The following is a 13,931-nucleotide window of genomic DNA, read 5'->3' on the forward strand; positions in this document are numbered from 1 at the left end:
GTTGAGTCAATATCTTGTTCTGAGCCAATATGGCATTCAGAGCATCAATCTCAAGAACTCCTTTCTTCTGATTAGTCCCATTGTTCACAGGATTCCTTTCAGAAGTGTACATGAATTGGTTATTTGCAACCATCTCAATCAGCTCTTGAGCTTCTGCAGGCGTCTTCTTCAAATGAAGAGATCCTCCAGCAGAGCTATCCAAAGACATCTTGGATAGTTCAGAGAGACCATCATAGAAAATACCTATGATGCTCCATTCAGAAAGCATGTCAGAAGGACATTTTCTGATTAATTGTTTGTATCTTTCCCAAGCTTCATAGAGGGATTCTCCATCCTTCTGTCTGAAGGTTTGGACTTCTACTCTAAGCTTACTCAATTTTTGAGGTGGAAAGAACTTTGCCAAGAAGGCATTGACTAGCTTTTCCCATGAGTCCAGGCTTTCTTTAGGTTGTGAGTCCAACCATGTCCTAGCTCTGTCTCTTACAGCAAAAGGGAATAGCATAAGTCTGTAGACCTCAGGGTCTACCCCATTAGTCTTGACAGTGTCACGGATTTGCAAGAATTCATCTAAAAACTGATGAGGATCTTCCATTGGAAGTCCATGAAACTTGCAATTCTGTTGCATTAGAGAAACTAATTGAGGCTTAAGCTCAAAGTTGTTTGCTCCAATGGCAGGGATAGAGATGCTTCTCCCATAGAAGTCGGGAGTAGGTGCAGTAAAGTCACCCAGCACCTTTCTTGCATTGTTTGCATTGTTGTTGTTTTCGGCTGCCATGGGTTCCTCTTCTTTGAAGATTTCTGTTAGGTCCTCTATAGAGAATTGTGCCTTAGCTTCTCTTAGCTTTCGCTTCAAGGTCCTTTCAGGTTCAGGGTCAACTTCAACAAGAATGCCTTTGTCTCTGCTCCTGCTCATATGAAAGAGAAGAGAACAAGAAAGTGTGGAATCCTCTATGTCACAGTATAGAGATTCCTTTAGGTGTCAGAGGAAAAGAAAAGTAGAAGACAGAGGTGGAAAATTCGAACTTATCAAAGAAGATGGAGTTCGAATTTTGCATTAAGGAATAGTGTTAGTCCATAAATAGAAGGATGTGAAAAGGAGGGAAGTAATTTTTGAAAATTAAGTAAAAGATTTTGAAAACATTTTTGAAAAACACTAATTGATTTTCGAAAATGAAAGTGGAAAAGAAATCAAGTGAGTTTTTGAAAAAGATTTTGAAATTAGAAGTCAAAAAGATTTGATTGAAAACTATTTTGAAAAAGATGAAGTTAAAAACATATGATTGGTTTTAAAAATATGTGACTGAGAAGATATGATTTGAAAACAATTTTTTTAAAAAGATTTGATTTTAAAAATTAATAACTTGGCTATCAAGAAAAGATATGATTCAAACATTAAACCTTTCTCAACAGAAAAGGCAACATACTTGAAATGTTCAATCAAATCATTAATTGATAGCAAGTATCTTTGAAAAAGGAAAGAAATTGATTTTGAAAACATTTGATTGAAAAGATATGATTTGAAAAAGATTTGATTTCGAAAAACTTTGAAAACTTGAAAAAAAATTGATTTGAAAACAAAATCCTCCCCCTTGTGCCATCCTGGCGTTAAACGCCCAGAATGGTATCCATTCTGGCGTTTAACGCCCAAAATGCTACCTTTTTGGGCGTTAAACGCCCAACCAGGTACCCTGGCTGGCGTTTAAATGCCAGTCTGTCCTTCTTCACTGGGCGTTTTGAACGCCCAGCTTTTTCTGTGTAATTCCTCTGCTGCATGTTCTGAATCTTCAGTTCCCTGTACTATTGACTTAAAAATAGAACCAAGATCAAATAAATAATACATGCAAGACACCAAACTTAAAATTAGACACTAGACTCAAACAAGAAACATAAAATCTTTTTGGTTTTTTATGATTTTGTAATTTTTTTGTGTTTTTTTTCGAAAATTAAGTGGAAGAAGAAAATAAAGGTATCAAAATTCTTAATGAGAATTCCAGGAATCATGCAATGTTAGTCTAAAGCTTTAGTCTAAAGGAATTAGACATAGCTAGCTAAGCTTCAGCAGGACATTGCATTCAAGAGCTAAATTGATGAGAATCAATCAGCTTTGGTGATGATAAGAACATCACCTTGAAACACTAGAATTCATTCTTAAGAACTCTGAAAAAAAAATACCTAATCTAAGCAACAAGATGAACCGTCAGTTGTCCATACACAAAACAATCCCCGGCAACGGCGCCAAAAACTTGGTGTGCGAAATTGTGATCACTACTTTTCACAACTCAAATAATCCCTAGTAATGGCCCCAAGAACTTGGTGCTCAATACCATGGCATAAACACAACTTTGCACAACTAACCAGCAAGTGCACTGGGTCGTCCAAGTAATAAACCTTACGCGAGTAAGGGTCGATCCCACGGAGATTGTTGGTATGAAGCAAGCTATGGTCACCTTGTAAATCTTAGTCAGGCAGACTCAAATGGGTATAGTGATACGAATAAAGCATAAAGATAAAGATAGAGGTACTTATGTAATTCATTGGTAGGAACTTCAGATAAGCGTATGAAGATGCCTTCCCTTCCGTCTCTCTGCTTTCCTACTGTCTTCATCCAATCCTTCTTACTCCTTTCCATGGCAAGCTTATGTAGGGTTTCACCGTTGTCAGTGGCTACCTCCCATCCTCTCAGTGAAAATGTTCCTATGCTCTGTCACAGTATATGGCTAATCAGCTGTCGGTTCTCGGTCAGGCCGGAATAGAATCCAGTGATTCTTTTGCGTCTGTCACTAACGCCCCGCCTGCTAGGAGTTTGAAGCACGTCACAGTCATTCAATCATTGAATCCTACTCAGAATACCACAGACAAGGTTAGACTTTCCGGATTCTCTTGAATGCCGCCATCAGTTCTTGCCTATACCACGAAGATTCCGGTTAAAGAATCCAAGAGATATTCACTAGAGCCTTGGTTGCTTGTAGAACAAAAGTGGTTGTCAGTCACCTTGTTCATAGGTGAGAATGATGATGAGTGTCACGGATCATCACATTCATCAAGTTGAAGAACAAGTGATATCTTGGACAAAGAACAAGCGGAATTGAATAGAAGAACAATAGTAATTGCATTAATACTCGAGGTACAGCAGAGCTCCACACCTTAATCTATGGTGTATAGAAACTCCACCGTTGAAAATACATAAGAACAAGGTCTAAGCATGGCCGAATGGCCAGCCTCCCAAAGTGAGTTCAATCATAAAAACATGATCAAAAGGCTCTGGATCAAAATACAATAGCAAAAGGTCCTACTTATAGAAAACTAGTAGCCTAGGGTGTACAGAGATGAGTAAATGACATAAAAATCCACTTCCGGGCCCACTTGGTGTGTGCTTAGGCTGAGCAATGAAGCAATTTCGTGTAGAGACTCTTCTTGGAGTTAAACGCCAGCTTTATGCCAGTTTGGGCGTTTAACTCCCATTTAGGTGCCAGTTCCGGCGTTTAACGCTGGAATTTCTGAGGGTGACTTTGAACGCCGGTTTGGGCCATCAAATCTTGGGCAAAGTATGGACTATCATATATTGCTGGAAAGCCCAAAATGTCTACTTTCCAACGCCGTTGAGAGCGTGCCAATTGGGCTTCTGTAGCTCCAGAAAATCCACTTCGAGTGCAGGGAGGTCAGAATCCAACAGCATCTGCAGTCCTTTTCAGTCTCTAGATCAGATTTTTGCTCAGGTCCCTCAATTTCAGCCAGAAAATACCTGAAATCACAGAAAAACACACAAACTCATAGTAAAGTCCAGAAAAGTGAATTTTAACTAAAAACTAATAAAAATATACTAAAAACTAACTAGATCATACTAAAAACACACTAAAAACAATGCCAAAAAGGGTACAAATTATCCGCTCATCACTTAGCAACCATAGTCTCTGATCTATCTAAGACCACTCTCAATATCATGACTGAAACAAGGTCCTCCATCAGAAATTTGGAGGCACAAGTGGGTCAGCTGAGTAAAAGAGTTACTGAACTCCTCCTAGTACTCTCCCAAATAGTACAATAGAAAATCCAAAGAGAGAGTGCAAGGCCATAAATATAACCAACATGGCCGAACCTATAGAGGAGAAAGAGGCAGTGATTTCCAGTGAGGAAGACCTCAATGGACGTCCACTGACCCCTAAGGAGTTCCATAATGAGGAACCAAAAGAATCTGAGGCTCATACAGAGACCTTAAAGATTCCACTGAACCTACTGTTGCCATTCATGAGCTCTGATGAGTATTCTTCCTCTGAAGAGGATGAAGATATTGTTGAAGAGCAAGTTGCTCAGTATCTAGGAGCAATCATGAAGTTAAATGCCAAGTTATTTGGTAATGAGACTTGGGAGGATGAACCTCCATTGCTCATTAATGAATTGAATGCTTTGGTTCAACTGAAATTACCTCAGAAGAAACCGGATCCCGGAAAGTTCTTAATACCTTGTACCATAGGCACCATCACCTTTGAGAAACTAGGGATAAGGTATAAACCTCATGCCACTCTCTGTAATGGAGAAACTAGGGATCTTTGACGTACAAGCTGGAAGAATCTCACTAGAGATGGCAGACAAATCAGTGAAATAGGCTTATGGACTTGTAGAGGATGTCTTAGTGAAGGTTGAAGGCCTGTACATCCCTGCTGACTTCATAATCCTATACACTGGGAAGGATGAGAATGAATCCATCATCCTTGAAAGACCCTTCCTAGCCACAGCAAGGGCAGTGATTGATTTGGACAGAAGAGAGTTAGTCCTTCAATTGAATGAGGACTACCTTGTGTTTAAGGCTCAAGGATCTTCCTCTGTACCCATGGAGATGAAGCATGAAAAGCTTCTCTCAATACAGAGTCAAGCAGAGCCCCCACACTCAAACTCTAAGCTTGGTGTTGGGAGGCCACAATCATGCTCTGAGTATATGTGAAGCTCTGTAAGAGCTTCCTGTCAAGCTATTGACATTAAAAAAATGCTTATTAGAAGGCAATCCAATTTTATTTATCTATGTTAATTCATATTTTCTATAGGTTGATGATCATGTGAAGTCATAAAAACAACTGCAAAATTAAAGCAGAATGAAAAACAGCATCAAAAACAGCACACCTTGGAGGACAGGTGGTGCACGAAATTGTGATCATCAATGGCGCCATCAACATGGTATGCTCAATTGCAATCTCAACTCTTTATCACAACTTCGCACAACTAACCAGCAAGTGCACTGGGTCGTCCAAGTAATAAACCTTACGCGAGTAAGGGTCGATCCCACGGAGATTGTTGGTATGAAGCAAGCTATGGTCATCTTATAAATCTCAGTCAGGCGGATTCAAATGATTATGGAGGATAGATAATTAAAAGATGAATAAAACATAAAATAAAGATAGAGATACTTATGTAATTCATTGGTGAAAATTTCAGATAAGCGTATGGAGATGCTTTGTCCCTTCCGTCTCTCTGCTTTCCTACTATCTTCATCCAATCTTTCTTACTATTTTCCATGGCAAGCTGTATGTTGGGCATCACTGTTGTCAATGGCTACAGTCCCGTCCTCTCAGTGAAAATGTTCAACGCGCTCTGTCACAGCACGGTTATTCATCTGTCGGTTCTCGATCATGTCAGAATAGAATCCAGTGATTCTTTTGCGTCTGTCACTAACGCCCCACAATCGTGAGTTTGAAGTTTGTCATAGTCATTCAATCCTTGAATCCTACCCGGAATACCGCAGACAAGGTTTAGACTTTCCGGATTCTCAAGAATGCCGCCATCAATTCTAGCTTATACCACGAAGATTCTGATTAAGGAATCCAAGAGATAAACATTCAAGCCTTATTTGCATGTAGAACGGAAGTGGTTACTAGGCACGGGTTCATAAGTGAGAATGATGATGAGCGTCACATAATCATCACATTCATCATGTTCTTGGGTGCAAATGAATATCTTAGAACAAGAATAAGCTGAATTGAATAGAAGAACAATAGTAATTGCATTAATACTTGAGGTACAGCAGAGCTCCACACCTTAATCTGTGGTGTGTAGAAACTCCACCGTTGAAAATACATAAGTGATAATGGTGATCATTGGCTTCGGCCCCAGAGAGGGAACCAGAAGAACCAAGATGAAAATACAATAGCAAAAGGTCTTATTTATAGAGAACTAGTAGCTTAGGGTTTACAGAAATGAGTAAATGACATAAAAATCCACTTTCGGGCCCACTTGGTGTGTTCTTTGGCTGAGCATTGAAGCCTCCATGTGTTGAGACTTTTCTTGGAGTTAAACGCCAGCTTTTGTGCCAGTTTGGGCGTTTAACTCCCACTTCTGTGCTAGTTCCGGCGTTAAACGCCGGGAATTCTTGAGCTGATTTGGAACGCCGGTTTGGGCCATCAAATCTCGAGAAAAGTATAGACTATTATATATTGCTGGAAAGCCCAGGATGTCTACTTTCCAACGCAATTGAGAGCGCGCCAATTGGGCGTCTGTAGCTCCAGAAAATCTACTTCGAATGCAGAGAGGTCAGAATCCAACAGCATCTGGAGTCCTTTTTCAGCCTCTGAATCAGATTTTTTCTCAGGTCCCTCAATTTCAGCCAAAAAATACCTGAAATCACAGAAAAATACACAAACTAATAGTAAAGTCCAGAAAAGTGAATTTTAAATAAAAACTAATAAAAATATAATAAAAACTAACTAAAATGTACTAAAAACATACTAAAAATAATGCCAAAAAGCGTATAAATTATCCGCTCATCAACAGGCTTACTGGTGTTTAAACGCCAGTAAAAGTAGCAGAATGGGCGTTTAACGCCTAGTCTGGCAGCATTCTGGGCGTTAAACACCAGAACTGGCAGCCAGACGGGCATTTAACGCCAGAAAAAGGCACTAGCCTGGCGTTTAACGCCAGGAAAGGTAGCAGAACTGGCGTTTAATGCCAGATTTGGCATACAGTGGGTGTTTAAACACCTCAAGATCTATGGACCCCAAAGGATCCCCACCTACCCCACCTTATTCTCCCTCTTCTTCACACCTTTCCATAACACTATTCCCCAACACCCATGAAGAACTGAAGATTGATGGTTTAGAAGTTATAGTAAACTCTCGTTGTAAGTATAGTTACTAAACCAAGCAATCAACCTTTCTTACAAACGTTTTGGTTGTCACAAGTAACAAACCCTTTTGAAATTGATAACCGAGTATTCAAACCTCGGGTTATCTTCTCAAGGAATTGCAGGGAGGTATGACTTATTATTGGCTATGAAAAAGGTAAAATTTTGGGGGTTTTGAGAATGAGGAACAAGTATGATAAATGATAAGCGAAATAAATAAATAACTATAAAATAAACTCTTGGCAAGATATGAAAATTCGGAAGTCCTATAAGAATGGAAGTTAATCCCACTTAGTTAACCTTTGCGTAAGCAAGGGAAAAGTCCATTGAACCAATTGGTTAGATTTCCCAAGTCCTAGCCAAATCCTAAGGAAAGATTAGAGTTAGTGGAATTCCGGTTAATTAGCCGACTGATGAGCGGATAATTTATACGCTTTTTGGCATTGTTTTTAGTATGTTTTTAGTATGATTTAGTTATTTTTTAGTATATTTTTATTAGTTTTTAGTTAAAATTCACTTTCCTGGACTTTACTATGAGTTTGTGTGTTTTTCTGTGATTTCAGGTATTTTCTGGCTGAAATTGAGGGATCTGAGCAAAAATCTGATTTAGAGGCTGAAAAGGACTGCAGATGCTGTTGGATTCTGACCTCCCTGCACTCGAAGTGGATTTTCTGGAGCTACAGAAGCCCAATTGGCGCGCTCTCAACGGCGTTGGAAAGTAGACATTCTGGGCTTTCCAGAAATGTATAATAGTCCATACTTTGTCCGAGGTTTGATGGCCCAAACCGGCGTTGCAAATCAGCCTCAGAATTTTCAGCGTTTAACGCTGGAACTGGCACAAAAATTGGAGTTAAACGCCCAAACTGGCATGAAAGCTGGCGTTTAACTCCAGAAAAGGTCTCTACACATGAAAGCTTCAATGCTCAGCCCAAGCACACACTAAGTGGACCCAGAAGTGGATTTTTACGTCATTTACTCATTCCTGTATACCCTAGGTTACTAGTTCACTATTAATAGGATCTTTTGACATTGTATCTGTACCTCATGACACTTTACATGTTTCTTTGTGTACCTTCCACGGCATGAATCTCTAAACCCCGTGGTTGGGGGTGAGGAGCTCTGCTGTGTCTTGATGGATTAATGCAATTACTACTGTTTCTTATTCAATCATGCTTGCTTCCTGATGAGCGGATAATTTGTACCCTTTTTGGCATTGTTTTTAGTATATTTTTAGTAGTTTTAGTTGAGTTCTTAGTATAGTTTTATTAGTTTTTAGTTAAAATTCACTTTTCTGGACTTTACTATGAGTTTGTGTGTTTTTCTGTGATTTCAGGTATTTTCTGGCTGAAATTGAGGGACCTGAGCAAAAATCTGATCCAGAGACTGAAAAGGACTGCAGATGCTGTTGGATTCTGACCTCTATGCACTCGAAGTGGATTTTCTGGAGCTACAGAAGCCCAATTGGAGCGCTCTCAACGGCGTTGGAAAGTAGACATCCTGGGCTTTCCAGAAATATATGATAGTCCATACTTTGCCCAAGATTTGATGGCCCAAACCGGGGTTCAAAGTCACCCTCAGAAATTCCAGCGTTAAACGCCGGAACTGGCACCTAAATGGGAGTTAAACGCCCAAACTGGCATAAAAGCTGGCGTTTAACTCCAAGAAGAGTCTCTACACGAAATTGCTTCATTGCTCAGTCCAAACACACACCAAGTGGGCCCGGAAGTGGATTTTTATGTCATTTACTCATCTCTGTACACCCTAGGCTACTAGTTTTCTATAAGTAGGACCTTTTACTATTGTATTCTCATCTTTTGATCACTTTAGATCTCTAGATCGATCTTTGGACATTTAGTTCTTAGATTATTGGGAGGCTGGCCTCACGGCCATGCCTGGACCTTGTTCTTATGTATTTTCAACGGTGGAGTTTCTACACACCATAGATTAAGGTGTGGAGCTCTGCTGTACCTCGAGTATTAATGCAATTACTATTGTTCTTCTATTCAATTCCGCTTGTTCTTTGTCCAAGATATCACTTGTTCTTCAACTTGATGAATGTGATGATCCATGACACTCATCATCATTCTCACCTATGAATAAGGTGACTGATAACCACTTTTGTTCTACAAGCAATCAAGGCTCTAGTGAATATCTCTTGGATTCCTGATACACGATGCATGGTTGATCGCCTGACAACCGAGTGCTCGCTTGACAAACGAGCCAGCCATTCCATGGGATCAGAGTCTTCGTGGTAAAGGCGAGAACTGATGGCGGCATTCAAGAGAATCCGGAAGGTCTAAACCTTGTCTGTGGTATTCGGAGTAGGATTCAATGATTGAATGACTGTGACGTGCTTCAAACTCCTAGCAGGCGGGGCGTTAGTGACAGACACAAAAGAATCACTGGATTCTATTCCGGCCTGACCGAGAACCGACAGCTGATTAGCCATATGCTGTGACAGAGCATAGGAACATTTTCACTGAGAGGATGGGAGGTAGCCACTGACAACGGTGAAACCCTACACAAGCTTGCCATGGAAAGGAGTAAGAAGGATTGGATGAAGACAGTAGGAAAACAGAGAGACGGAAGGGAAGGCATCTTCATACGCTTATCTGAAGTTCCTACCAATGAATTACATAAGTACCTCTATCTTTATCTTTATGCTTTATTCGTATATCACTATACCCAATTGAGTCTGCCTGACTAAGATTTACAAGGTGACCATAGCTTGCTTCATACCAACAATCTCCGTGGGATCGACCCTTACTCGCGTAAGGTATTACTTGGACGACCCAGTGCACTTGCTGGTTAGTTGTGCAAAGTTGTGTAGTGATCACAATTTTGCGCACCAAGTTTTTGGCGCCGTTGCCGGGGATTGTTGAGTTTGGATAACTGACGGTTCATCTTGTTGCTTAGATTAGGTATTTTTCTTCAGAGTTCTTAAGAATGAATTCTAGTGTTTCAAGGTGATGTACTTATCATCACCAAAGCATATTGATCATCATCAATTTAGCTCTTGAATGCAATGTCCTGCTGAAGCTTAGCTAGCTATGTCTAATTCCTTTAGACTAAAGCTTTAGACTAACATTGCATGATTCCTGGAATTCTCATTAAGAATTTTGATACCTTTATTTTCTTCTTCCACTTAATTTTCGAAAAAAAAAATTACAAAATCATAAAAACCAAAAATATTTTATGTTTCTTGTTTGAGTCTAGTGTCTAATTTTAAGTTTGGTGTCTTGCATGTATTGTTTATTTGATCTTGGTTCTATTTTCAAGTCAATAATACAGGGAATTGAAGATTCAGAACATGCAGCAGAGGAATTACACAGAAAAAGCTGGGCGTTTAAAACGCCCAGTGAAGAAGGACAGACTGGCGTTTAAACGCCAGCCAGGGTACCTGGTTGGGCGTTTAACGCCCAAAAAGGTAGCATTTTGGGCGTTAAACGCCAGAATGGATACCATTCTGGGCGTTTAACGCCAGGATGGCACAAGGGGGAGGATTTTGTTTTCAAATCAATTTTTTTCAAGTTTTCAAAGTTTTTCAAAATCAAATCTTTTTCAAATCATATCTTTTCAATCAAATGTTTTCAAAATCAATTTCTTTCCTTTTTCAAAGATACTTGCTATCAATTAATGATTTGATTCAACATTTCAAGTATGTTGCCTTTTCTGTTGAGAAAGGTTTAATGTTTGAATCATATCTTTTCTTGATAGGCAAGTCATTAATTTTTAAAATCAAATCTTTTTAAAATTGTTTTCAAATCATATCTTTTCAATCACATTTTTTTTAAACCAATCATATCTTCTTAACCTCATCTTTTTCAAAATAGTTTTCAATCAAATCTTTTTGACTTCTAATTTCAAAATCTTTTTCAAAAATCACTTTACTTCTTTCCCACTTTTGTTTTCGAAAATCAATTAGTGTTTTTCAAAATGTTTTCAAAATCTTTTACTTAATTTTCAAAAATTACTTCCCTTCTTCTCACATCCTTCTATTTATGGACTAACACTATTCCTTAATGCAAAATTCGAACTCCATCTTCTTTGATAAGTTCGAATTTTCTACTTCTGTCTTCTACTTTTCTTTTCCCCTGACACCTAAAGGAATCTCTATACTGTGACATAGAGGATTCCACATTTTCTTGTTCTCTTCTCTTTCATATGAGCAAGAACAAAGACAAAGGCATTCTTGTTGAAGCTGACCCTGAACCTGAAAGGACCTTGAAGCGAAAGCTAAGAGAAGCTAAGGCACAAATCTCTATAGAGGACCTAACAGAAATCTTCAAAGAAGAAGAAGACATGGCAGCCGAAAACAACAACAATGCAAACAATGCAAGGAAGGTGCTGGGTGACTTTACTGCACCTACTCCCGACTTCTATGGGAGAAGCATCTCTATCCCTGCCATTGGAGCAAACAACTTTGAGCTTAAGCCTCAATTAGTTTCTCTAAATGCAACAGAATTGCAAGTTTCATGGACTTCCATTGGAAGATCCTCATCAGTTCTTAGCTGAATTCTTGCAAATCTGTGACACTGTCAAGACTAATGGGGTAGACCCTGAGGTCTATAGACTTATGCTATTCCCTTTTGCTGTAAGAGACAGAGCTAGGACATGGTTGGACTCTCAACCTAAAGAAAGCCTAGACTCATGGGAAAAGCTAGTCAATGCCTTCTTGGCAAAGTTCTTTCCACCTCAAAAATTGAGTAAGCTTAGAGTGGAAGTCCAAACCTTCAGACAGAAGGATGGAGAATCCCTCTATGAAGCTTGGGAAAGATACAAACAATTAATCAGAAAGTGCCCCTCTGATATGCTTTCTGAATGGAGCATCATAGGTATTTTCTATGATGGTCTCTCTGAACTATCCAAGATGTCTTTGGATAGCTCTGCTGGAGGATCTCTTTATTTGAAGAAGACGCCTACAGAAGCTCAAGAGCTGATTGAAATGGTTGCAAATAACCAATTCATGTACACTTCTGAAAGGAATCCTGTGAACAATGGGACTAATCAGAAGAAAGGAGTTCTTGAGATTGATGCTCTGAATGCCATTCTGGCTCAGAACAAGATATTGACCCAACAAGTCAATTTGATTTCTCAAAGTCTATCTGGAATGCAAAATGCACCAAGCAGTACTAAGGATGCTTCATCTGAAGAAGAAGCATATGATCCTGAGAACCCTTCAATGGAAGAGGTGAATTACCTAGGAGAACCCTATGGAAACACCTATAATTCTTCATGGAGAAATCACCCAAATTTCTCATGGAAGAATCAAGAAAGACCTCAACAAGGTTTTAACAACAATAATGGTGGAAGAAATAGGTTTAGCAATGGCAAGCCTTTTCCATCATCTTCTCAGCAACAGATAGAGAATTCTAAGCAGAACCCCTCTGACTTAGCAACCATGGTCTCTGATCTAATCAAAACCACTCAAAGTTTCATGACTGAAACAAGGTCCTCCATTAGGAATTTGGAGGCACAAGTGGGACAGCTGAGCAAGAAAGTTACTGAACTCCCTCCTAGTACTCTCCCAAGCAATACAGAAGAAAATCCAAAAGGAGAGTGCAAGGCCATCAACATGGCCGAATTTGGAGAGGAAGGAGAGGAAGTGAACGCCACTGAGGAAGACCTCAATGGGCGTGCACTGACCTCCATTGAGTTCCCCAATGAGGAACCATGGGAATCTGAAGCTCAAAATGAGATTATAGAGATTCCATTGGACTTACTTCTGCCTTTCATGAGCTCTGATGAGTATTCTTCCTCTGAAGAGGATGAGTATGTCACTGAAGAGCAAGTTGCTAAATACCTTGGAGCAATCATGAAGCTAAATGACAAGTTATTTGGAAATGAGACTTGGGAGAATGAACCTCCTTTGCTCACCAAAGAACTGGATGACTTGTCTAGGCAGAAATTACCTCAAAAGAGACAAGATCCTGGGAAGTTTTCAATACCTTGTACCATAGGCACCATGACCTTCAAGAAGGCTCTGTGTGACTTAGGGTCAAGTGTAAACCTCATGCCTCTCTCTGTAATGGAGAAGCTAGGGATCTTTGAGGCGCAAGCTGCAAGAATCTCATTAGAGATGGCAGACAACTCAAGAAAACAAGCTCATGGACTTGTAGAGGATGTTTTGGTGAAGATTGAAGACCATTACATCCCTGCTGATTTCATAGTCCTAGAGACTGGGAAGTGCATGGATGAAACCATCATCCTTGGCAGACCCTTCCTAGCCACAGCAAAGGCTGTGATTGATGTTGATAGAAGCGAGCTAATCATTCAAGTGAATGAAGAATCCTTTGTGTTTAAGGCTCAAGGATATCCCTCTGTCACCATGGAGAGGAAGCATGAAGAGCTTCTCTCAAATCAGAGTCAAACAGAGCCCCCACATTCAAACTCTAAGTTTGGTGTTGGGAGGCCACAACCAAACTCTAAGTTTGGTGTTGAACCCCCACATTCAAACTCTAAGTTTGGTGTTGGGAGGTTCCAACATTGCTCTGAGAAAATGTGAGGCTCCATGAGAGCCCTCTGTCAAGCTACTGACATTAAAGAAGCACTTGTTGGGAGGCAACCCAATGTTATATTTTATCTATTTTCTTTTGTTATTTTATGTTTTTTGTAGGTTGATGATCATGAAAAGTCACAAAATCAATTGAAAAAGCAAAAACAGAATGAAAAATAGGAAGAAAAATAGCACACCCTGGAGGAAGAACTTACTGGCGTATAAACGCCAGTAAGGCTAGCAGGTGGGCGTTTAACGCCCAGTCTGGCACCATTCTGGGCGTTTAACGCCAGAAAGGGGCACCAGACTGGCGTTAAACGCCAGGAA

The 13,931-nt window shown here is 39.8% G+C and overlaps 2 non-coding genes across 2 annotated transcripts; one reads left to right on the forward strand and one right to left on the reverse strand.

Annotated features, from left to right (window-relative positions):
• Positions 1–262: 262 nt before the first annotated feature.
• LOC130984631 (small nucleolar RNA R71) lies at positions 263–370 on the forward strand. Its single transcript, XR_009088549.1, has one exon. It is a non-coding gene; the product is annotated as a small nucleolar RNA R71 (small nucleolar RNA).
• An 11,446-nt stretch (positions 371–11,816) lies between these two features.
• LOC130984688 (small nucleolar RNA R71) lies at positions 11,817–11,924 on the reverse strand. The gene has a single exon (XR_009088604.1). It is a non-coding gene; the product is annotated as a small nucleolar RNA R71 (small nucleolar RNA).
• Positions 11,925–13,931: the final 2,007 nt, after the last annotated feature.

The sequence above is a fragment of the Arachis stenosperma genome, chromosome 5 (genome assembly GCF_014773155.1).
Source record: "Arachis stenosperma cultivar V10309 chromosome 5, arast.V10309.gnm1.PFL2, whole genome shotgun sequence".
Taxonomy (NCBI): Eukaryota; Viridiplantae; Streptophyta; class Magnoliopsida; order Fabales; family Fabaceae; genus Arachis; species Arachis stenosperma.